General features: G+C 43.8%; 1 pseudogene; it reads left to right on the forward strand.

Annotated features, from left to right (window-relative positions):
- Positions 1 to 12,915, forward strand: LOC118941003 (annotated as a pseudogene).
- The last annotated feature ends 12,927 nt before the right edge of the window (positions 12,916 to 25,842 follow it).

Consider the following 25,842-nt stretch of genomic DNA (forward strand, 5'->3'; position numbering starts at 1 on the left):
ATGACGATGGCCACGGTGGGCATCACTGTGTCCTTCTACAGCACCCGGCAGATGGCGGATAGGGTCCGTCTCAAAGAGACAGCTCCCTGAACAGTCTGAGACCTAACCAGGGTTGGACAGTAACTGATTACATGTAATCTGACTACTTTTGAAAAACGACATAGATCATTACATCTAGGATTACTTTTAATGCGTTATGACACCTTTCTGTTTTCTCAATGACATTTCATTCAGCACTGAATAAAGGGTCAAGTTTAAGTTTGTTCCACCTGAGCAAGACTGACCACAAGTCAGAGACCACTATGATGTCAGAGACCACTATGATGTCAGAGACCGCTATGATGTCAGAGACCGCTATGATGTCAGAGACCACTATGATGTCAGAGACCGCTATGATGACACACCAAATGTGTTTAATGGATCCTTTTCATCGTCGTCTGTCTCCTAAGAGGAAAGTAATCCGAATGTAACTGAAAGTAATCCGATTACATTACTGAGTTTGGGTAATCCAAAAGTTAAATTACGGATTATAATTTTGGAGAGGTAACTGGTAACTGGTAACAGGATTACATGTAGAAAATAACATGGTAACCTACCCAACCCTGCTCCTAACTGGACCAGAGAGAGTAGAGGGAGAGAAAGGGAGGGAGGGAGGAAGAGAAGACCAGAGCAAGCTGCTGTGCTGCACTCCATCACCATACATTACAACGGTGGGCACCTTCACTAGACACTAACCCCACACAGCTACGCAACATGGTTCTGTGGTCTGTGTGTTTGTTGTTGTTTGAGAGATTGTCTGTGTTTGTTGAAAGAGGAATGGTACTGTTTTGAGAGTAAAACCATGCAGTCTTTAAAGAACTGCTGGGTTTGAAAGATTACCTGTTTGAAAATATGAGGGGTTCTGCATATATCTGCATATATCTGCATATATCTGCGACATTCTAAAGCATTCGCCATGTCAGGCCTAGTCGTTCTAGAATGTCTTTTGAATGTTGCATGAAGGCACATCAAACTGCTGGACCCCAGTAAGCATTTTTAATTTCATTTAGGGCTTTATCAGTTAAACATGAATGTCATGATGATTCTGTAGCTCTGTGGTTCTGACAGAATCGTTAGTCTCCTCAACGTATGCCACTATCAAACTAACTCTTAATGACATGTATATGTACCTTCTACTAGTTACAATTTTGAAAGACCAAATAAAACTCACTGTTAACTCAAAGAAGGTTAAATTATTTATTTTATTGGCAGCGTGAAGCACATAGGAAAATAATTGGATGTATTGGAATCATCATAGTCACTGATATATTCCTGTTTAATAACTGTGTGCCTATTTTATGTTAGTGATATGTCACCTATCAAGACTTGAGTAATGACCCTTTGTCATTCAACTTTGCAGAAACAGTTACGCAACTCCAAACTATCTTTCTAATTCTATGGTTAACCATGTAGAAGGTCCATTAGGTTAGGGAGTGATAGTGTCACACTGTAGGACGGCTGCACTGACTGTATGGGGTGATTGATGAGAAAATAACCTAAAGGAGAAAAATGGTTTAACTCTAAAGCTATGACACTACATGAATGAGAGATCCCATCACAGTGATGGGGCTTGCTGCATGTCCTACAGTGTGCCCCAAGACAAGGTTACAGGCTACACACTTTCTGACTGCTAGTGTTTACTTATGATCTTTATTGTGGAAATCTGCGTCAATTGGCCCATCATTCCCTGGAATCTGCCAGAAGCTCAGTCAGTCAGTCAGCCAGCCAGAGTCTGTGACTGTTAGAATACCTACTGGGGCCAGCAGTGGGATTCTGTGGGAACCAACCATGTTTAAGAAAGAATCCTGTGCCTAGTTAAACAGAAAGACATAGTAAACATAGTAAAGGTAAATCCGGGTTGCCCAAATTAGTACGATATGTTACGTTTCATATGGTATGTTTACATTTTTGGATGTCCATCATCCATTTCGTATGATATGTTAAGAATTATAATTTGTATGCTATGTAAGTCACAGGAGGCTGCTGAAGGGAGACGGCTCATAATAATGGAAGGAGCAAATGGAATGGCATCAACTACATGGAAACCATGTGTTTGATGTATTTGATGCCGTTCCACCAACTCCGCTCCAGACAATACCACAAGCCCGTCCTCCCCAATTAAGGTGCCACCAACCTCCTGTGATGTAAGTAGTTGCAAAGTTGCTAATTAGCTAAAATGGTAAAGTTGTCCGTGATGAGATTCAAACACACAAATTTGCTAGATGTTCGAGTTATCCACCCCCTCATCCACCACGATCAACCACCCTACTTTCATTTTTGCCTTATATTGTCATCTGTCTTTGTAAACTATACCAAATGTAACGTATCATACCAATTTGAGTGTCCCGGATTTACCCTTACTATGTTACGTCTAGTCTATGAGACCAGGCTGCTCAGTCAGACAGGGATGTCATGAAGAGATAGCAGAGAGTCTGTGTTCAGTCAGACCAATATGACATGAGGAGATAGCAGAACTAAAACTAAATGCATGCTCTTCAACCGATCGCTGCCCACACCTGCCCGTCCGTCCTACATCACTACTCTGGACGGTTCTGACTTAGAATATGTGGACAACTACAAATACCTAGGTGTCTGATTAGACTGTAAACTCTCCTTCCAGACTCACATTAAGCATCTCCAATTCAAAATGAAATCTAGAATCGGCTTCCTATTTTGCAGCAAAGCATCCTTCACTCATGAAACCAAACATACCCTCGTAAAACTGACCATCCTACCGATCCTTGACTTCGGCGATGTCATTTACAAAATAGCATCCAACACTCTACTCAGCAAATTGGATGCAGTCTATCACAGTGCCATCCGTTTTGTCTTCAAAGCCCCATATACTACCCACCACTGCGACCTGTACGCTCTCGTTGGCTGCCACTCACTTCATATTCGTCGCCAAACCCACTGGCTCCAGGTCATCTATAAGTCTTTGCTAGGTAAAGCCCCGCCTTATCTCAGCTCACTGGTCACCATAGCAGCACCCACTCGTTGCACGCACTCCAGCAGGTATATCTCACTGGTCACCCCCAAAGCCAATTCCTCCTTCGGCCGCCTTTCCTTCCAGTTCTCTGCTGCCAATGACTGGAACGAACTGCAAAAATCACTGAAGCTGGAGACTCATATCTCCCTCACTAACTTTAAGCACCAGCTGTCAGATCAGCTCACAGATCACTGCACCTGTACATAGCACATCTGTAAATAGCCAATCCAATTACCTCATCCCCCATACTGTTTATTTTATTTATTTTGCTCCTTTGCACCCCAGTATCTCTACTTGCACACTCATCTTTTGCACATCTATCACTCGTGTTAAATTGCTATATTGTAATTTTTCGACACTATGGCCTATTTATTGCCTTACCTCCCTTATCCTACCTCATTTGTACACACTATATATATAGACTTTTCTATTGTTATTGACTGCATGTTTGTTTATTCCATGTGTAACTCTGTGTTGTTGTTTGTGTCGCACTGCTTTGCTTTATCTTTGCCAGGTCGCAGTTGTAAATGAGAACTTGTTCTCAACTAGCCTACCTGGTTAAATAAAGGAGAAATACATTTTTAAAAAGCAGAGAGTGGGACTGGGACAGAGAGATTAGTGTGCTTTCCCACGCGGCTCACATCGAGCGCCCACAGACGATGGGATCTGACACACAATGCCTCTGCTTCCTGGTGCTTCCTTCTTTCCCTATCACTGGGTTCATCCAGAGTTTAATGTGGTTGGTATAGTACAGTAGTCTGATTGGTATGGCCGCCCAGTTACTATGGCAATTGGTATCTGACAACCAATTAGAACTGAGAGATTCAAATAAGTAGACTCTTGGATGAATTCTTTGTTCTTTGAAGCAGGTCATACCACAGACCACCTGTTCATCAAACTGCACAAAAATGTCCTCTGTCGTTCCTTAATGCACCATGAGAAAAGTGTATTCAAATTCAGCCATGTCCCCATCCCATTCCCAACAGCTCTCCTCTTTAAAGAGTCTACACTACTTTGGTTTCCATCTGTTCCGTAGTGGTAGATGTCACCATCAAAACAAGAAAAAGGACATGACGACTAGAGTGCTTCCCATGTCCAATAGATCTCACCTTATAACACTAATCAGCACAAGACGCATTGGAGACGTCAGAGTGGAGACGTCAGAGGAGAAAGAAAGCTCACGTCAATCACTGGAACAAAGATTGTCTATTATATTGACAAGATGGTTGAGTGACCACGCTAACAATGGAAGTATATGTCCTCAAAGATGGAAGGCAGGTGAGAGGAGACAAGAGCAGGTTGGACCAATCTAACCAATGAGCGGGCAAATAAGCGGGTGAACAATGGACCATAGAGATAGATAGAGGACTTTCCTTTGTATCTGTGCCATTATAACAGGTTTTCCCAAACTCGGTCCTCAGGACTCCAAGGGGTGCACATTTTGGTTTTTGCCCTAGCACTACACAGCTGATTCAAATAATCAATGAATTATCAAGCTTTGATCATTTGAATCAGCTGTGTAGTATTAGGGCAAAAACCAAAATGTGCACCCCCCCGTTGGAAATGCTGCATTATAGCATTTGTGACAGCCTCAATGGCACTGTCCATGCTATCTTCATTTTAAAGTAGTCAATTTTCTTCTTCATTGGCTGATTGCTCCCAACTCATAGGAATCCCCACCCAGTTGAGTACTTTAAAATGGTGGGAGCCCTCAATGGCAATGTCCATGCTAAAATGGATTATATTCATGATGAGCCCTCTCACTATCTCTATAACAACAGGCACAAAGTTGCCGAAATGCCATGTGCGTCCACTTATATCAGTGCATTCATAACAACCTAACCATTGCGAAACTTCTATTCGATCACATAAGCCCCACATAGCAAATTTGACACTCTCTCATTGACCTCCATACAAAATGTATTATATTTGTGGATTTTGGCCGGAGAAATCCCCTCGCTTCGCCTCTTCCTCTCTGACTGAAATCAAAACAATGGACAGTGCAGGCAAATGCCGACTGATTGATATACAAATCACCTTGCATCATAAATAACTACTCATTATTATTTGTAGATCAGTCAGTCAGTACCCATTTACCCACAATGCATCATGGATTTGATGCTCTCCAACATAGCCAATGATTTTGTCTGGAAAGTTCAAGACATCCAGCCAGAGATCTGTCGATAATGCAGAGGAGTATTTCTGTCTGTAATAAAGCACTTTTGAGGGGGAAAAAACTCATTCTGGTTGTCTGGGCCTGGCTCCTATGCCCTCCCAGGCCAACCCAAGGCTGTGCCCCAGTCATGGGAAATCCATAGATTAGGACCAAATGTATTTATTTTGAATTGACTGATTTCCTTATATGAACTGTAACTCAGTAAAATCATTGAAATTGTTGCCTGTTGTGTTTATATTTTTGTTCAGTATGGTAGCTGCATAGTTTGGGTGATGTTGCATCCACAGAGTCGGTCTCTTCAGACAAAGCACCCTCACCAATATTGTTCCAGGTCTGGCTTTACCAAAAGCATCATGGCACTAAAATATTATTTTGTCCATTTAGTTTCCATTAAGATGATCCGTGCTACGATGCTTTATGGAAACCCAGACCAGGAAATGAGGCACAAATGGGAGTTGATTGTTTCCCCCTTAAATGTAACAGCTATTCCTCATTAAATGCTCAAACATTTAAACAGCAATAGAATCATCAACAACGGGGTTAACGAGTAATGGGTAACTAACGGCACACATAGGCCTTGTTCGATATGATCAAACCCGCAATATATCGTGAGTAAATCGTTACTGACTGGCCGATCTACAAATAATAATGACTTGTTATGATACAAGGTGATTTGTAGATCAGTCAGTCGGCAGTCATTTTGATGCTCTCGAACATGGCCATGGAGTGTGTCTGAAAATGGGCGTGTCAACAGAAGTGGGAGGATCAACAGAGGTAGGTGTATGGAAAGCAAATCAGCTAATTGGGCAGATTTGTTGCCACTCATGACCGTTTTGCGTGGCTGATTGGGATGCACAGAGTTGATTGTTGACAACTGTAGAATTTTAGCTAAGCCTAGCCTAACCCTTTTCCAGACCTGACACTTGAATTATGCTAACCCTAACTTAACCTCATTCTCCTAACTTTCTACGCTAGTTGTAAAAAATTAAGCTGACCCTAGCTATAGCCAGTCCAACAAATAATGGAGCGCTGATGTTCCTTACACCCATCGCTGCTGATCCACCCACTTATTTTGCAAAGCCCACTTTCAGACGCACTCCAAGTATGCAGTGACCCATACTTGGGGTTGGTTAAATCTCAATCATCAGGGAGCTTTTTAACTGCGTTGGATGTCCGTAGGCTACGCTCGCTGCATAAAAGTGCGCTCCAGCCCCCCCCCCCCCCCAGCATGGCAGCAGCATTTCCGTTACAGTTTGATTTATGCCTACATCTTTTATGCGTTGATGAAGAGGATGAAGGAGTAGTTAACTGGATCAATAATCAACTTATTTAAAATGCCAGTATTCTCGTGGGCCTATCCTGGCTATCCCCGGGGTCTCCCTGTAGTTCTGATTGTGTTCGTGGGCATTGCATTGCCTAACGAAGCCTCTGTTCCTGAAAATCTATCACACGGAACAGAAGGCTCACATTTAACTAATATCACTAATACTAAAAAGGTATTTCCTGTGCTCGCAGTAAATTATGAACACGTACGAAAGCCTTTTGAGGTCGCGCTATGGATCCTCTTCGCCTTATTGATGAACCTCGATGAGTGCCTTTGCTTTTGTCAGATGTTACAATGATCCACTGTGGATGTCCCCTACTATATTAATTGATATGACACTGTCAAACGTCACATTTCTCTGCAATACAACACATCACATTCAGACAGGAAGTCTAATGTTATGAACATACTACAGTATCTCAATCTCTTCATTCAAAGACTCAATCATGGACACTCTTACTGACAGTTGTGGCTGCTTTGCGTAATGTATTGTTGTCTCTACCTTCTTACCCTTTGTGCTGTCTGTGCCCAACCATGTTTGTACCTTGTTTTGTTCTGCTGCCATGTTGTGTTGCTACCATGTTGTTGTCAAGTTGTGTTGCTACCATGTTGTTGTCAAGTTGTGTTGCTACCATGTTGTTGTCAAGTTGTGTTGCTACCATGTTGTTGTCAAGTTGTGTTGCTACCATGCTGTTTTGTTGTCCTAGGTCTCTCTCTTTATGTAGTGTTGTCCCGTCGTGGTGTGTGTTTTTGTCCTGTATTTTTTTTTTTTTAGTCCCCAGTCCCCGCAGGAGGCATTTTGCCTTTTGGTAGGCCATCATTGTTAATAAGAATAACCCTAACCCCAGGAAGAGTAGCTGCTGTCTTGGCAGGAACTAATGGAGATCCATAATAAACCCCAGGAAGAGTAGTTGCTGCCTTGGCAGGAACTAATGGAGATCCATAATAAACCCCAGGAAGAGTAGCTGCTGCCTTGGCAGGAACTAATGGAGATCCATAATAAACCCCAGGAAGAGTAGCTGCTGCCTTGGCAGGAACTAATGGAGATCCATAATAAACCCCAGGAAGAGTAGCTGCTGCCTTGGCAGGAACTAATGGAGATCCATGATAAACCCCAGGAAGAGTAGCTGCTGCCTTGGCAGGAACTAATGGAGATCCATAATAAACCCCAGGAAGAGTAGCTGCTGCCTTGGCAGGAACTAATGGAGATCCATAATAAACCCCAGGAAGAGTAGCTGCTGTCTTGGCAGGAACTAATGGAGATCCATAATAAACCCCAGGAAGAGTAGCTGCTGCCTTGACAGGAACTAATGGAGATCCATAATAAACCCCAGGAAGAGTAGCTGCTGCCTTGGCAGGAACTAATGGAGATCCATAATAAACCCCAGGAAGAGTAGCTGCTTCCTTGGCAGGAACTAATGGAGGTCCATAATAAATACAAATGCATCAATTAGGTGCCTGATGGCGCAGTCAATGATGTGGTACGCATCCATTGGTTGACGCATGCAACGTGTCACCAGGGGAACGCGACCAATCTGAGTGATGCTCTAGCATAGGTGTCAACCTCATTCCACAGAGGACCGAGTGTCTGCGGGTTTTCACTCCTCCCTTGTACTCAATTGATGAATTAAGGTTACTGATTGGTTAAGAACTCCCCTCAACTGGTTGTCTGGGTATTAATTGGACACAAATTCAAAATGTATTGACCAAAAATTAGCATACGGTTGGATTGGAATGAGTTTGATAGCCCTGCTAAGTTTAGACAGACTCTACTGTATAAGGCTATCTGTGAGAGAAGGAAACAGCACACTTTGACCTGCTTATGTAGACTGGGATCACGTTACAACAGCTGCTGAGGGGAGGACGGCTCATAATAGTGGCTGGAACGGAGCAAATGCAATAACATCAATCACATAGAAACCATGCGTTTGATACCATTCCACTCCAGCCATTGCCATGAGCCCGTCCTCCCCAATTAAGGTGCCACCAACCTCCTGTGCTTTACAACTACTGTAATTAGCACTTTTATGTTGGCGTTTTCAGGGCATGACAATCAGACCTTTGGTTGAGCTACTGGCTGTGAAGCGAAAGGAGAGCAAGCCTTCCATCAACCAGGAAATTCACACCGAGGTGATGAGCAGTATTATATGGGATACTAAATATTATACTGTTTTTTTTTTAGTTTAATATTATTATTATTTTATATGTATGTGTACACTCTTAGTGTGTTTTTAATCAGAAACACACTTCATCTTCTCTCTTAGTTCCTGGACCATCTCCTTACAGGCGTTGAGGGTGTCTGTGGTCATTATGGACATTATCACTGGAAGGAGAAGTATGGACGCCATTCCAAACATACTGGATGATTGATAAACTTGTGTTGCCATTTAGATGTCCACATATCACCAACTTTCTCACTATTTCTCCCCCGTCCTTTCTCTCTCTCTCCCCCCCCCCCCCCCCCCCTCTCTCCCCCGTCCTTTCTCTCTCTCTCTCTCCCCCGTCCTTTCGCTCCCCCCCCCCCCCTCTCTCACCCGTCCTTTCTCTCTCTCTCTCCCCCCCTCTCTCCCCCGTCCTTTCGCTCTCTCTCCCCCCCGCACTTTCTCTCTCTCCATTCCTCTCCTCTTATCATATCAGGCTGAACCGCTTCAACAAGATCTATGTCCAGAGGTGGCTGATAGCTGGTGAGAACTTCATGGAACCCGAGTTGATCGCCTTCTACCCCAAGATGGAGCTGAAGCAGGCTATCATGCTGGTGGAGAGTGGACAGCTGCCCTCTGCCCTCCCTTCCATGGTCTCCATGGAGTAAATACTGTTTCTGTTTAACGTTGCTTTTTTCTTGTTTTCTTTTTTTTGTTTGTTTAAGAAGAAGAATATATTTAATTTTGTTCCTCTGCAACCCGTCCTTAGTACTTATCATCCATGCAGTTAAGGGCCCATTGCTGTCCACTTCCTCTCCACCAGAGTCCTGCTGCATGACAATGACCAGGAGTTGGCAAGACGGTGTAAACCGATCTGGGACCAGGTTAACAGTAGTCCGAGTTCCTGACTTAAACTGGGCACAGGTTAGCAGTAATCTGAGTTCCTGACTTCAACTGGGACCAGGTTAACAGCAGTCTGAGTTCCTGACTTAAACTGGGACCAGGTTAACAGTAGTCTGAGTTCCTGACTTAAACTGGGACCAGGTTAACAGTGGTCTGAGTTCCTGATTTAAACTGGGACCAGGTTAACAGTAATCTGAGTTCCTGACTTAAACTGGGACCAGGTTAACAGTGGTCTGAGTTCCTGACTTAAACTGGGACCAGGTTAACAGTAGTCTGAGTTCCTGACTTAAACTGGGACCAGGTTAACAGTGGTCTGATTTCCTGACTTAAACTGGGACCAGGTTAACAGTGGTCTGAGTTCCTGACTTAAACTGGGACCAGGTTAACAGTAGTCTGAGTTCCTGACTTAAACTGGGACCAGGTTAACAGTAGTCTGAGTTTCTGACTTAAACTGGGACCAGGTTAACAGTGGTCTGAGTTCCTGATTTAAACTGGGACCAGGTTAACAGTAATCTGAGTTCCTGACTTAAACTGGGACCAGGTTAACAGTGGTCTGAGTTCCTGACTTAAACTGGGACCAGGTTAACAGTAGTCTGAGTTCCTGACTTAAACTGGGACCAGGTTAACAGTAGTCTGATTTCCTGACTTAAACTGGGACCAGGTTAACAGTGGTCTGAGTTCCTGACTTAAACTGGGACCAGGTTAACAGTAGTCTGAGTTCCTGACTTAAACTGGGACCAGGTTAACAGTAGTCTGAGTTTCTGACTTAAACTGGGACCAGGTTAACAGTAGTCTGAGTTTCTGACTTCAACTGGGACCAGGTTAACAGTAGTCCGAGTTCCTGACTTAAACTGGGACCAGGTTTACAGTAGTCCGAGTTCCTGACTTAAACTGGGCCCAGGTTAACAGTAGTCTGAGTTCCTGACTTAAACTGGGACCAGGTTAACAGTAGTCTGAGTTCCTGACTTAAACTGGGACCAGGTTAACAGTGGTCTGAGTTCCTGACTTAAACTGGGACCAGGTTAACAGTGGTCTGAGTTCCTGACTTAAACTGGGACCAGGTTAACAGTGGTCTGAGTTCCTGACTTAAACTGGGACCAGGTTAACAGTAGTCTGAGTTCCTGACTTAAACTGGGACCAGGTTAACAGTGGTCTGAGTTCCTGACTTAAACTGGGACCAGGTTAACAGTGGTCTGAGTTCCTGACTTAAACTGGGACCAGGTTAACAGTAGTCTGAGTTCCTGACTTAAACTGGGACCAGGTTAACAGTGGTCTGAGTTCCTGACTTAAACTGGGACCAGGTTAACAGTGGTCTGAGTTCTTGACTTAAACTGGGACCAGGTTAACAGTGGTCTGTCAGAGTTCCTGACTTGGGTGTGAAGGCATTTTGGTCGTTCCTTTCTGATCTGTGTCTTCGCAGGAACATCCAGCCCAGAGCGACTCCACGGCTTTCTAAGAAACGTGAGGAAGAGATCAGAAGGATCCTGAGGTCCAATCTACAGAACAACAAGCAAAGAGTGAGTTGGACACTTTAAATTACAAGACTGAGTTGAAGTTGAATATCTGAAGGAAATACCACTCAGATGTGCTCCTTCTCTTACAGCAGATACACCCTGTTCCCTGTCTCCTCAGATGTGCTCCTTCTCTTACAGCAGATACACCCTGTTCCCTGTCTCCTCAGATGTGCTCCTTCTCTTATAGCAGACACACCCTGTTCCCTGTCTCCTCAGATGTGCTCCTTCTCTTACAGCAGATACACCCTGTTCCCTGTCTCCTCAGATGTGCTCCTTCTCTTACAGCAGATACACCCTGTTCCCTGTCTCCTCAGATGTGCTCCTTCTCTTATAGCAGACACACCCTGTTCCCTGTCTCCTCAGATGTGCTCCTTCTCTTACAGCAGATACACCCTGTTCCCTGTCTCCTCAGATGTGCTCCTTCTCTTACAGCAGATACACCCTGTTCCCTGTCTCCTCAGATGTGCTCCTTCTCTTACAGCAGATACACCCTGTTCCCTGTCTCCTCAGATGTGCTCCTTCTCTTATAGCAGACACACCCTGTTCCCTGTCTCCTCAGATGTGCTCCTTCTCTTACAGCAGATACACCCTGTTCCCTGTCTCCTCAGATGTGCTCCTTCTCTTACAGCAGATACACCCTGTTCCCTGTCTCCTCAGATGTGCTCCTTCTCTTACAGCAGATACACCCTGTTCCCTGTCTCCTCAGATGTGCTCCTTCTCTTACAGCAGATACACCCTGTTCCCTGTCTCCTCAGATGTACTCCTTCTCCTACAGCAGACACACCCTGTTCCCTGTCTCCTCAGATGTGCTCCTTCTCCTACAGCAGACACACTCTGTTCGACGCCGATAAGGAGGACAACGTGAGTCAGGTGCATCTGAGGAAGATGGAGAGGAGGGTCAGTATGATGGAGGGGAGGGCCAGTGGGATGGAATGGTCCCCAGTCTAGTGTTCTTTCTTGGCTATGTCTCCAACACTGTAAAGATTTTCGTTGCAATAATGAAGCCTATTTGTGATGTTGTAACATTATTGTCTCTGCAGATGAGCCACTACCTTACTGTTCCAGCCAACTGGGAGTCACCTAGGCCTGGAGTCTGGAGATTCCTGTTTGAATCAGGTGAGTCAGTCTTAACACAGGGTTTCCTGAACTCGGTCCTAGCCCTAGCACTACACAGCTGACTCAAATAACCAACTCATCATCAAGCTTTGATTATTTGAATCAGCTGTGATGTGTTAGGGAAAAACATTTTTAAATGTGCACGCAAGGTGGGGGTGGCGGCGCAGGACTGAGTTTGGGAAATCCTGGTTTAACCCCTGGGTCGTATTCATTAGGGAAAACTGTAGCACAACGTGAAATGAAAACTACAGTTTCTTAGTGGAGTTCAGATAGTACATCCCTGTTTTCATCCGTTTGCCTTGTTGCTTCTGTCCGTCACTATAAAGCTGAAACCGTTATAATGTTTTAAAAAAATGTGTCAATCGATATCCCCATTATGTTGTGTTATTGAAAACAAATGGCAATATGTATTAGCAAGAGTATGGTCAGAGTCTTGTTGATGTATAATACTCTACTCATTTATTTTAGACAACCAGGTTTTCAGTGCCGACAGTGTCCCTACCGTCCATTTTGAGCAGCCTTCGACTCCAAGAACACCTGACACGGTCAGCCTAGAAGAGAAGGTATCCAAGGTAACCTGATGGCGGATGGCGGAGGACCCAGGGGTTCTGTATCAGACAGCAGCAGGGAGAGCTGAACTACCAGAGAGACTAGCACGCTGTCTGAGCGACCCCGGTCCCAATAAGGTTGAGAATGATCCTTTCATGTCCTGATAAAGCACATATTTTGAACTAAAGTATATGAACTTTGCCTGTGTATCCGTCTGTTTGTGCCAACATTCAAATCAAATGTAGTCGTGTGTGGTATGAAGCTCCTTCTCTTCTGGCATTCCTTTGTATGAGATGAAGACATCTTCAAGTCAGTGTGTCATGGTATGGAAGGATATTAGTTTCTCATTTATCCACGTTCCATTATTGTATTTTTCATGTTCTTTGGTGTGCCTCTTGTGATGTGAGATAATGTTAATGATTTGCCAATGGATCACATACCATTTTTTTTTGTCACGAAAGCAAGTGTCAAGATTTGTTTGCTTTTTAAGATTTGTTTTAGTGATGTAATATCATTCAACTTCCTACTGACTGCCTCACGGGGTAGACAGCCAACTACTGACTGCCTCACGGGGTAGGCGTCCAACTACTGACTGCCTCACGGGGTAGGCGTCCAACTACTGACTGCCTCACGGGGTAGACGTCCAACTACTGACTGCCTCACGGGGTAGGCGTCCAACTACTGACTGCCTCACGGGGTAGACGGCCAACTACTGACTGCCTCACGGGGTAGACGGCCAACTACTGACTGCCTCACGGGGTAGACGGCCAACTACTGACTGCCTCACGGGGTAGACGGCCAACTACTGACTGCCTCACGGGGTAGACGGCCAACTACTGACTGCCTCACGGGGTAGACGGCCAACTACTGACTGCCTCACGGGGTGGACGGCCAACTACTGACTGCCTCACGGGGTGGACGGCCAACTACTGACTGCCTCACGGGGTGGACGGCCAACTACTGACTGCCTCACGGGGTAGACGGCCAACTACTGACTGCCTCACGGGGTAGACGGCCAACTACTGACTGCCTCACGGGGTAGACGGCCAACTACTGACTGCCTCACGGGGTGGACGGCCAACTACTGACTGCCGCACGGGGTAGACGGCCAACTACTGACTGCCTCACGGGGTAGACGGCCAACTACTGACTGCCGCACGGGGTAGACGGCCAACTACTAAAAGCACAACCCTTTGCAGCAAGAAAACACTACGGTAACTACAAAATACCAATTAGTGGAAAAAGATCAGAATTGGGCTGCCTGTGTAAACGTAGCCTAAATGCTCATGCCGTTTCCAGTATTTATCTGGATAAAAGCCTTTTCATAGGAAGAAAATATCAAAATAGAGCCCATATCAGGCCTTGTCTCCACTGTATTTTGGGGGGAGTACACCTAAGACAGTTATACCTGTCAAAGAATATTTTGTTTTGTATTAAAAAAAAGGTCTACAAGTGTGCCAAGTTTTTAATATTTTTTTAACAAGAAAGACGATGTATTTGAAATGAAAATGGTTGAACTGTTTGCTGTTGGTAGTGAGAAGAAAAAAAGCTTTACAGATTACATGCATCAGAAATGAAGATGACTATGTGAGTTCACCAATAAAGTGTTTATAAATGTTTTGTTGGACATTTCAACAATGGAATTTGATGTAAAAAATAATTCAGATGTACTACCATCAGGGGTCAGTGTGTAACGGGAGGGGGGGGGGGGCAAGATGGGGGATGACTGAGAGATTATCAAAATCCAGGAAAGAGCTGTTGAATTCTACAACCATCTAAAAGGAAACGATTCCCAAAACCTTCCATTACAAAGCCATCATCTACAGAGAGATGAACCTGGAGAAGAGTCCCCTATGCAAGCTGGTCCTGGGGCTCTGTTCACAAACACAATTTTTTATTTAACTAGGCAAGTCAGTTAAGAACAAATTCTTATTTACAATGACGGCCTAGGAACAGTCAGTTCTGCCCCTTCCAGTTACTGGGCCAATGCTCTAACCACGAGGCTACCTGCCACCCTTACCTGCATACTCTTGCTATCTGCATACTCTTGCTGTCTGCTACCTGCCCCACAAACAGAGCGCCAAGACAGCAACACAATTAGACCCAATCAAATCATGAAAAAACTCAAAGATAATTACTTGACACATTGGAAAGAATTAATGAAAAAACAGAGCAAACTAGAATGCTAGTGCTAATGCTAAACAGAGAGTACACAGTGGCAGAACACCTGACCACTGTGACTGACCCAAACTTAAGGAAAGCTTTTACTATGTACGGACTCAGTGAGCATAGCCTTGCTATTGAGAAAGGCCGCCGTAGACAGACCTGGCTCTCAAGAGAGGACAGGCTATGTGCACACTGCCCACAAAATGAGGTGGAAACTGAGCTGCATTTCCTAACCTCCTGTCCAATGTATGACCATATCAGAGACACATATTTCCCTCAGATTACACAGACCCACAAATCCTTTGAAAACAAACTATTTTGATACACTAGAAGTAGAAGTGCACGCTTCTACTGTTCCGTGTTGAAGAATTCTGAACATGCTTGAACGACATCTGATTATGAGTGGCTTCACGGTTCGTTCATCCATAAAATCACCTTCGCCGTGACGCAAGCGGACTGGGTGCTGTCTCGTCATACATTTTCACTTTAATGATTTTCTTCATTATTTTGTAGCGTTCAAGAGCTAAAATGTAAGGAGAGAACAACTTACCTATTATCAACAATTTTGCTTTGTGTTGGCAAACTGAGACAAGATTATTTTCACAGGTAAAACTTCAGTCGTGGGTTTTCGTTTACCTCAGAAACTTATATTCTTACTATTTCTCTGAGGTTTAGGTTTTGGATCCTTGTTCTTTTTCCTTCAAGCAACTTGTTTGAACCTTCTTTTTCAAAACAATCCGGTCCTTCGGACAGCTCTACAGTTATCTGTGAATAGACACCATATGGGCTCATTGGAGCCCCTACATTGGACATTGCTGTTACGTTCACAACCAAATGTGAAACATAAACGAAAGGAGTCAAATATGTATTTTCCGTTGAAATTTAACCATCTGGTGATACCGACAAGGGCGCGTGGTCATATCCAATAGCACAGCGCTCACCTGTGAAGTTGGGGAACTGTATGGTGAAACCGACAAAAATGTTGCCAATTATGTAAACCTAGTGAACCCGAATCTCAGCAGTGTCCATTCGGGTTCACTAGGTTTACATAATTGGCAACATTTTGTCGGTTTCACCATACAGTTCCCCAACTTCACAGGTGAGCGCTGTGCTATTGGATATGACCACGCGCCCTTGTCGGTATCACCAGACAGCCCTGTCTGCATTTCCATATGGTATCCTAATAACACGTGTGTGGAGGAGGCAGGAGGGTGAGCCCTTACAGGCTAATGTATGGACATTATGTTTTTACTTTACTATGGGGTCCACAAAGAAGATGTATTAAATTTGAATCACCATTATTTCATGCTTTTTTTAATCACGTTTTTTTTATTTGGCTTTTCAGTATTTTACAGGCAAATGGAAAAATCAAACAACCAACTCTCTACCCCTTCCCCACCATCACCACCCTCAATCCCATGCTCTAACAGAACCCTACCCCCCCCCCCCCCCACCACCACCACCACCCTCAATCCCATGCTCTAACAGATAGATAAGTGAGGATTTGTACAGTCAGCCACTTGCATGAATACAGAAATTAGTTATATGAAAAGCACAAACATTAAAATTCCCTTACACATGATCAGTGCATGGGCAGAGTATGGTGTGCATGGGGAAAGTCTGATTGGCTGAAGCCACGAGCTGGAGGTGATTTTATCACTCATGTGAGGGGGAGCTAAACTACTTGTTGCCAGCCAGACATAAACAACAACAACAAACAGGCTGGAAATGAGTCCCACAATGCCCTCTGCAGGGGGATTCTGTAACAAAGCCAATGGCATAAAAAAGGTGTAAGGCCTAGCTTTGGTTTGGTGTTGTAGGTAACCCTTCATTCCAGGTCCTGTGGTGACGCTTTCTTGGGGATGGTGTCATACAAGGATGGGCAAGCATCTCTCTGAAGACTTGTGTAGTCGTCATCCTGTATGTCATTATATTCATAAGGGTCTAGGTGCATATCATCAATGGTTTCATAGATACAGGCGCTGGTCGTCTCACTCACAGCTGAGTTTGAGGAATCGTTATTGGCATAATAGATGGTTTGTGTGTCTGCTCTGACATCACAACCTTCTCTGGATCCACTTCCTCCTCTGACATCACAACCTCCTCTGACACCACTTTCTTCTCTGACACCCCTTCCTCCTCTGACACCACTTCCTCCTCTGACATCACAACCTCCTCTGACACCACTTCCTCCTCTGACATCACAACCTCCTCTGACACCACTTCCTCCTCTGACATCACAACCTCCTCTGACACCACTTCCTCCTCTGACATTACAACCTCCTCTGACACCACTTCCTCCTCTGACATCACAACCTCCTCTGACACCACTTTCTTCTCTGACACCCCTTCCTCCTCTGACACCACTTTCTCCTCTGACACAACTACATGGTCTGACACCCCTTCCTCCTCTGACACCACTTCCTGCTGTGCGTCTCCTCTTCAGTGTACAGTAGATGAGAACTGAAGCTTTAGCAGCCAGGACAACCCCAACCACCCCCAGTACAGAAGCCAAAACAGACACTGGAAAAAACACACCTGTGTTGAGGTCCAAGGCAGTAGAGTTCTGAGCTCCCATCTTGTTCTCAGCCCTACAGTAGTACTGGGTCTTGTCTCCCAGACTGACATTGGGGATGATGTACTTGTCTCTTCCTGCTCCTGTCTGTAAGACGCTCACTTCAGTCCCATTCCTCATGTACCAAGTGTAAGACTTCACTGGTGGGTTGGCATCACTGCTGCAGGTCAGAGTCACTAGACTGCCCTCGTCTATTTCACCACTAATGGACACTGAAGTGTTCTTAGGGCCATATCTCACAACCAGTGTAGCAGCAAGGGATGGAAAATCCTCAAAGCCTCTTACAACACAGAAGTATCTGCCTGCATCCTTACTGCTGACGGCATCGAGAATCATGGTCTTGGACTTGCCAGTGGCAGAGGCGTTGTTCTTGTACAAAAGTAAGTCACTGAAGTTTGGACAGGAGGTCATGCAGGAGATAATGACGAGATCTCCCTCATTTGCAACAGGAGGAGTAACTTCTACTTGTAAGTTTGTGACAGACAGATTGACCCCAAATGGATCACTGTACTTTGGAACCCCTTGCGTTTCTAATGAGAATGTGTAATAACCAGAGTCACTCTCTCTCAGGTCTGTGATTCGCAGGGTGCAATCGTTCTCCTTCTTACCACGATACTCTATGCGATCATTGTCCAAGTATTTGACACCAGATTTTGACCAGATTGTGTCTGTGATGGTTTGATTACTGGGATATGTGTAATTGCAACGGAGTTCAATGTTAGTCCCGGCGAAGGCGCAGATGGTCTTGTGTTGGTGTGTCACATCCCAGCAGTTACCAAGGAGACAGAGTGCAGGGGAGTGGAGCTTCTCACTGTCTTTTACAGCACAGATGTAACTGCCTGCATCCTGACTGCTGACTGGGTCTAGGTACAGGTTGACATTCAGGGTCTTTGGGTTGGTAAGCTGTTGTCCGTTCTTGTACCAGATGTAGTTGGGGTTGAGATTGTCACTCAGAGTACAGGTGGTGCTACAGGTCAGTGTTACTTTCTGTCCGTTGTTCACAGTGGTTGTATACTTTGTCACCTTAAGAGCTGTGACAGTAACAGTGATTCCAGTTTTGATTAATTTCCATCCGGAGTTCTCTGACGGAACCATAACGCGATAGACAGCGGTGTCACTCTTTCTTAGATCTTTGACTTGGAGAGTTTTCGTGATAGAGAAGGAGACGTTGTGTTTTATAAACCTTCCTGAAACATCAAACAGCCACTTAAAACGTCCGGAATACGCTTTGTCATCTGTCAAGTCCTCGGGAATGGTCTTGTCCTTCCATTTCTTCTTGTTGTCATTGTTAAACCAGAATAAATTGCTAATATCTGACAACAAATTGTCATCGTCATTTGAGAAATTGCAGCTCATGTTCACTGACGATCCCTCTAAAACACAAACGTTCTTCTCATCGCAACTCATTGCATCTACAGCCAACAGACTGGATATAAAGAGGAGTAGACCTGCAAACATGTCTCTTGCCGATGTGACGGGCATCAGTTAGAATGTGAAAGAAAGCTCACAGTCGAACAAAGTGTTGAGAATGGGTCTTACTGCCTAAAGGAGGACGAGCCTAAGTTCCTGATACAGATCTGAACTTTCGAAGTGTGTTTTTTTTTTATCAAGATAAGCATCTTACAGGGTGGACATTGATTGAGGCCACAATGAGTTATGTTGCAGGCACTTAGGCCCACATTAACATCCATGTATATGTACAGATGTGCATATGGGTAGCCTGTGCACATACCCAAGGACTTATAGAGAGTATAAGTAGATTCATAAAAGTATAAAGTACTATATGATGACTACATGGAGGAAATGACTAAATATGACCAACTTGAAGGCCTAGTTTACAGTCTGTTGACTATGGAATCACGTTGATTACGTTATTCTTTCTAGGGGGTTGAGGCAAATATGTTCAGGTCTTATACAAACATATGTGTAGCTATAACTGTTTTTATTCAAAAAGCTATATTCAACTGCTCCTTTGCCAGAGAGTGACCCTAACAGAGCGGAAGACCTAATCTATAACATCTAACACGATGCTGCTGTTGTTAGTTCCTGTTGAGTAATTTCACAACATGTGTTGTTCTCACAACTTTGATAAAGATCGAGCCATCTCACTTTTCTTTTAGTGTGTGTGTGCACGTGTGCTTTTTTAATTAAAAAATAACTTCTTTACATTCTATACATTTCCCTAGACTTCTTGGTTCTCACACAGAGGTCCAAAGCACTGCGTGATCAAGCGTCCTTAGAAGTGTGAACATCTTTTCCATAGCAGGAAGTCTACACATTTTGATGTCAGCATCTTCTTCAGTTGCTACTTTAACTTGCTACTAAAGTCCTTTTTGAAATATGATTATAGTGAGTCAAGATCTGAAAGTGGTTGCATGGAATGAAGTTATAAGACTGTAGGACCTGTGCAGAGCCTAGCGCAAATGCCTAGCGCAAATGCCTAGCGCTAATGCCTAGCGCTAATGCCTAGCGCTAATGCCTAGCGCTAATGCCTAGCGCTAATGCCTAGCAGTAATGCCTAGCAGTAATGCTAACGGCTCAAGGCACATATATTGCTCCACACTAGCGATCGGGGTTCAATCCCTGAGTGTAGGACGTTGACAGAAACAATTGTAATCACACAGCTCCCTCTCTCCTATGACTATTCTCCAGCAATATACATTTTAATCTAACCTAACATCCAACAGTCACTAAACTGGGCCTAACCTGAAAACCAACTTCATGTACTGTAGAATGGAAATCATTGTCCGGTTCTTGCAGTTAAAGATGGGATTATACTTTTGTTTTACAGGCTCTGGAGCAACACTGTTGACTTGCCATAGGGTTTTCTGGTATCGTCAATATCTACGGCCACATTTGGGCTCCCGGGTGGTGCAGCGGTCTAAGGCACTGCATCTCAATGCAAGAGACATTGTTGTAGTTTCTGATTCGATTCCAGGCTGGCTGTGATTGGGAGTCTCATAGGGCGGCACACAATTGGCTTAGGGTTTGGTCGTCAGTAAGAGTTTGTTCTTAACCGACTTGCCTAGTTAAAGAATAAATGCTGAAGTGTGTGAAGGAAAACACATTTTTTCATGTGTGCTATTTTCTTAATTTTTCTGTGCTTTCCACTACTGGCTCAGTTGGTAGAGCATGACACTTGCACAACCTGGGTTGTGGGTTCAATTCTTCATGGGGGACCAGTGTGAATAAATATAAAAATGTATGCACTCACTATTATAAGTTGTTCTGGATAAGAGTGCCTGCTAATTGGCTTAAATGTAAAACATAACACTATTGTATAGAATGTGTCAGTGTTTGCTTCCTATTGTGTTCAGGAAGCAAACACTGCTGTTTGCTTAGAAATTCTAGGGACAATTAGGAGGCCTGCGTCTTGTGACCGTAGCGTACGTGTACGTATGTACGGCAGGACCAAATCAGAGAGATAGGTAGGAGCAAGCCCATGTAATGCTTTGTTGATTAGCAGTAAAACCTTAAATGCAGCCCTAGACTGCACAGGAAGCCAGTGTAGGGAGGCTAGCACTGGAGTAATATGAACACATTTTTTGGTTCTAGTCAGGATTCTAGCAGCCGTGTTTAGCACTAACTGAAGTTTATTTAGTGCTTTACCCGGGTAGCCGAAAAGTAGAAGTGACAAAAGCATGGATACATTTTTCTGCATCATTTTTTTACAGAAAGTTTCATATTTTTGCAATGTTACGTAGATGGAAAAAAGCTGTCCTTGAAACAGTCTTGATATGTTCGTCAAAAGAGAGATCAGGGTCCAGAGTAACACCGAGGGCCTTCACAGTTTTACTGGAGACAACTGTACAACCATCAAGATTAGTTGTCAGATCCAACAGAATATCTCTTTGTTTATTGGAACCTAGAACAAGCATCTCTGTTTTGTCCGAGTTTAAAAGTAAAACATTTGCCGCCATCCACTTCCTTGTGTCTGAAACACAGGCTTCCAGGGTTGGGCAATTTTGGTTTCCAATCTCTCCAAAAGAATGTGGTGATCGATTGTATCAAAAGCAGCACTAAGGTGTAGGAGCACGAGGACAGATTCAGATCCTTGGTCTGAATATTAAAGTCACCAAAAATTAGAATATTATCTGCCATGACTACAAGGTCCGATAGGGAATTCAGGGAACTCAGTGAGGAACGTTGTATATAGCCCAGGAGGCCTGTAAACAGTAGCTATAAAAAGTTGAGTAGGCTGTATAGAGTTCATGATTAAAGCTCAAAAGATAAATGCAGTCTTTCTTTTTTTGTAAATTGACATTTGTTATTGTAAATGTTAGCAACACCTCTGCATTTGCAGAGGGGGGGGGGGGGGGGGGGGGGGGGAATTTGGTCACTAGTGTATCCAGGAGGAGAGGCCTCAATTAACACAGTAAATTCATCAGGCTTAAGCCATGTTTCAGTCAAGCCAATCACATCAAGATTATGATCAGTGATTAGTTCATTGACTATAACTGCCTTGGAAGTGAGGGATCTAGCATTAAGTAGCCCTATTTTGAGATGTGAGATATCACAATCTCTTTCAATAATGACAGGAATGGAGGAGGTCTTTATTCCAGTGAGATTGCTAGAGCGAACATCGCCATGTTTAGTTTTGCCCAACCTAGATCGAGGCACAGACACGATCTCAATGGGGATAGCTGAGCTGACTACACTAACTGCTAGTGACAAACCACTAAGATGACAGGCTGGCTAACAGAGGAGGCAGGCCTTTTCCTTTTTCCCGAGGTACTGGCGTAGCCTCTTCCACAGAGAGGCCTTCTTTTTTTGGGGGGGGGGGGGGGGGGGGGTCGAGGCATATTCCTCTGCCCAAGTGGTGACCCATCATTCACGGCAGGTGGGGCATGTTATTTTGGCATTAATATGTGTCACATATCAGTTTGCAAACAATGTAAGAAAAAAAAACATTTAGTTAATAAATCCGCATACAAACATGGTCTCTTTTTTGCTTTCTAGAGTAAGGCAGCTCCAAAATACATCACCGCAAAATCTACAGGGGTGGTTAGAAAGTTCAAGCCCCTTGGGTGCTGCCATCGAATTACATTAGAAGTGCCCATCTAGGAAGGCTCAAGGTCATTGGCCACAGATAAAATGACATAAAATCACGTTATATCTACCGTTGATTTGATTGGACTGATCATGTCAACATCATACTTTCAAAATCTTAGCTAGCAAGCATCATCATCAAATTGACAATCTACTGGCAAATCCTTTTCATATTTTTTTACTTTTATTTAACTAGGCAAGTCAGTTAAGAACAAATTCTTATTTTCAATGACGGCCTAGGAACAGTGGGTTAACTGCCTTGTTCAGAGGCAGAATTACAGATTTTTACCTTGTCAGCTCGGGGATTCAAACTTGCAACCTTTCGGTTACTAGCCCAATGCTCTAACTACTAGGCTACCCTGCCGCCCCAATATGAAGAGAAATTATAGATAAAATGTATCGATGCTCATCGGCCATTGGACATAAAGTTGGAAATCGCAAGTTCAACAATGAGTGGTTTGGAAGGGATCAGTGGCTAACTATAAGCAGTGCAAAGCAATCACTAGCCTGCTATTCAGTGAAGTGGGTGTGTGGTCCAAATCTAGGGTTTAAGGGTCACTTTTCCAAGCTTAAAAGGATAAACATTCAACTTTGGCCATGCTGTCAGTCCAGCATGACTTCTGCCGAGTTGACAACAACTAGAAACTCGGGAATCTCAGACTTCAGTGAGTTCAAGACAACTGAGAACTCGTTTTGAACAGTCATCCAACTCAGAATTCCAAGTCGGCCTCTTTCTAGCGCTCCGACTTGAAAGTAATGCTAAGTGTAAGTTGTGTAGTAAGCTGTTAGTAGTCCATGTGCCACACCCTATTAATTTGGTCCCTTTCCCCCTCATAACTTAGCCTACTGTTCTGACTTGGTGGTGCACATGTAGCCTATAGTCTGTTCTAGAGAAATTTACAACATCGAATATTGTAAGAGCTTTCATTGTCTGCTTATGACCCCTTACTTATCCCATGGCTCTGACTTGGCATACAGGGAGAATACTGTAAGAACGGCCCATGTTCTGAATTCTGACGCTGTACATTTCAAAAGTGCTGAAAAAAGAGTTATATTGACTACGTACGTCCTAGCTCACTCATTAATGACTTAATCTAAATTATGGATTGCCTCTTATCCGCTTGTCATCCCCTTATGCCATAGTTTGTACAGCTCCGTTGTCAGTAGAAACCACATTTCTTTAAGCTAGTCAGCCATATCAGCTATGTTTTTTTAGAAGGCAGTAAATGAGACTGAATGAGCCTTTTCGCTGTCAGACAAGGCTCAGCTGATAGCCAGGTGTAGCAGAGGTAAGGTGTTGGGACAGTTTTATGTAGGGCTTAACAGTTTGTGGGCACCGTTTGTCACCGTTATAGTGCAATTCATGTATTGTTTAGTGTAGTTTAGTGTAATGTTTGCCACTGCTCAGCCCACATCTCTGGTTGGGTGTCCACAGGCAGGCTGATGTGGTGGCAGACTTCCAGAGCCTAATCCTCTGGGATACTTGCTATGGTCTGTTGTGAGCATCTTTCCCCCAGTGACTAGGGTCAAGATGCTAAAGGTAGAGGTGGGAGCTCCAGGAACTGATCATGATCCTCACAAGGGGTCTGAAGCGAAACCACCTTTTACATTTTACGATGGACTAATTTGATCCATGATGAGAGCTTTTGATCAATCGATAGTAATAAAGGAAGATAATTTATTTTAACCTAAATATACAGTGCATTTGGAAAGTATTCAGACCCCTTGACTTTTTCCACATTTTCTTATGCTACAGCCTTATTCTAAAGTTGATTTTTTTTATTTTATTCATCATCAATCTACACACAATACCCAATAATAACAAAATGAAAACAAGTTTTTGGCAATTTTTGCAAATGTATTAAAAATAAAAGAACCGATACCTTATTTACATAAAAATTCAGACCCTTTGGTATGAGACTCGAAATTGAGGTGCATCCTGTTTCCATTTATCATCCTTGAGATGATTCTATAACTTGATTGGAGTCCACTTTTGGTAAATTCAATTGATTGGACATGATTTGGAAAGACACACACCTGTCTATATAAGGTCCCACGGTTGACAGTGCATGTCAGAGCAAATATCATTCAATTTTCTGTAGAGCTCTGAGACAGGGTTGAGTCAAGGCACAGATCTGGGGATGGGTACCAAAACATTTCTGCAGTATTGAAGGTTCCCAAGAACACAGTGGCCTCCATCCTTTTTAAATGGAAGGAGTTTGGAACCAACAACACTCTTCCTAGAGCTGGCCACCTGGACAAACTGAGCAATTGGAGGAGGAGGGCCTTGGTCAGGCTGGTGAACCTGAACCTGATGAACCTGATGAACCATGAACCTGATGGTCACTCTGTTAGAGATCCATAGTTACTCTGTTTTGATGAGAGAACGTTCCAGAAGGACAACTATCTCTGCAGCACTCCACCAATCAGGCCTTTCTGGTAGAATGGCCAGACAGAAGCCACTAATAAGTAAAAGGCACATAACAGCTTGGGGTTTGCCAAAAGCCACATAAAAGACTCTCAGATGATGAGAAACAAGATTCTCTGGTTTGATAAAACCAAGATTGAACTCTTTGGCCTGAATGCCAAGCGTCACGTCTGGAGGAAACCAGGCACCATCCCTACGGTGAAGCATGGTGGTGGAAGCGTCATGCTGTGAGGATGTTTTTCACCGGCAGGGACTGGGAGACAGGATTGCGGGAAAGATGGACGGAGCAAAGTACAGAGAGATCCTTGATGAAAACTTGCTCCAGAGTGCTCAGGCCAACACATTTTTTTTTTAAATTATGCAAGCATGGAGTTTTTTATTTAACTAGGCAAGTCGGTTAAGAACACATTTATATTTACAATAACGACCTACCGGGGAACAGTGTTTGTTCGGGGGCAGAAAAATACTTTTTCATCTTCTCAGCTCTGGGATTTGATCCAGCAACCTTTTGGTTACTGGCCCAACGCCTCAAAATGCAGGCATTAATGATACAAAATTCTATAATTGTATTATTATTTTACCTAAAAAAATTGTCATAATTACAGGCAGTTTACAGGTAGCATACCTAGTTGGGACTGGCAACAAAACCCACCGAGATTATTTTATGTTACTCTTTAACAAAACCACCTACTCAGTACCTACAGTAGGGATATTGCTGCTTCCTCAGCACGCTGTGAAAACGGCACCTAATGTGTTTATTTGTGTGTTCATGCAGGGCTCATCTGACTCCCTGGTCATACACAATTTAAAAAAGAAACAGCAGATGTTGCTGCTTTTGTTTGCGCTTTCACTTGCTTACAATTGCGCGAAGTA

This window comes from Oncorhynchus mykiss, chromosome 18, assembly GCF_013265735.2.
Source record: "Oncorhynchus mykiss isolate Arlee chromosome 18, USDA_OmykA_1.1, whole genome shotgun sequence".
Classification (NCBI taxonomy): domain Eukaryota; kingdom Metazoa; phylum Chordata; class Actinopteri; order Salmoniformes; family Salmonidae; genus Oncorhynchus; species Oncorhynchus mykiss.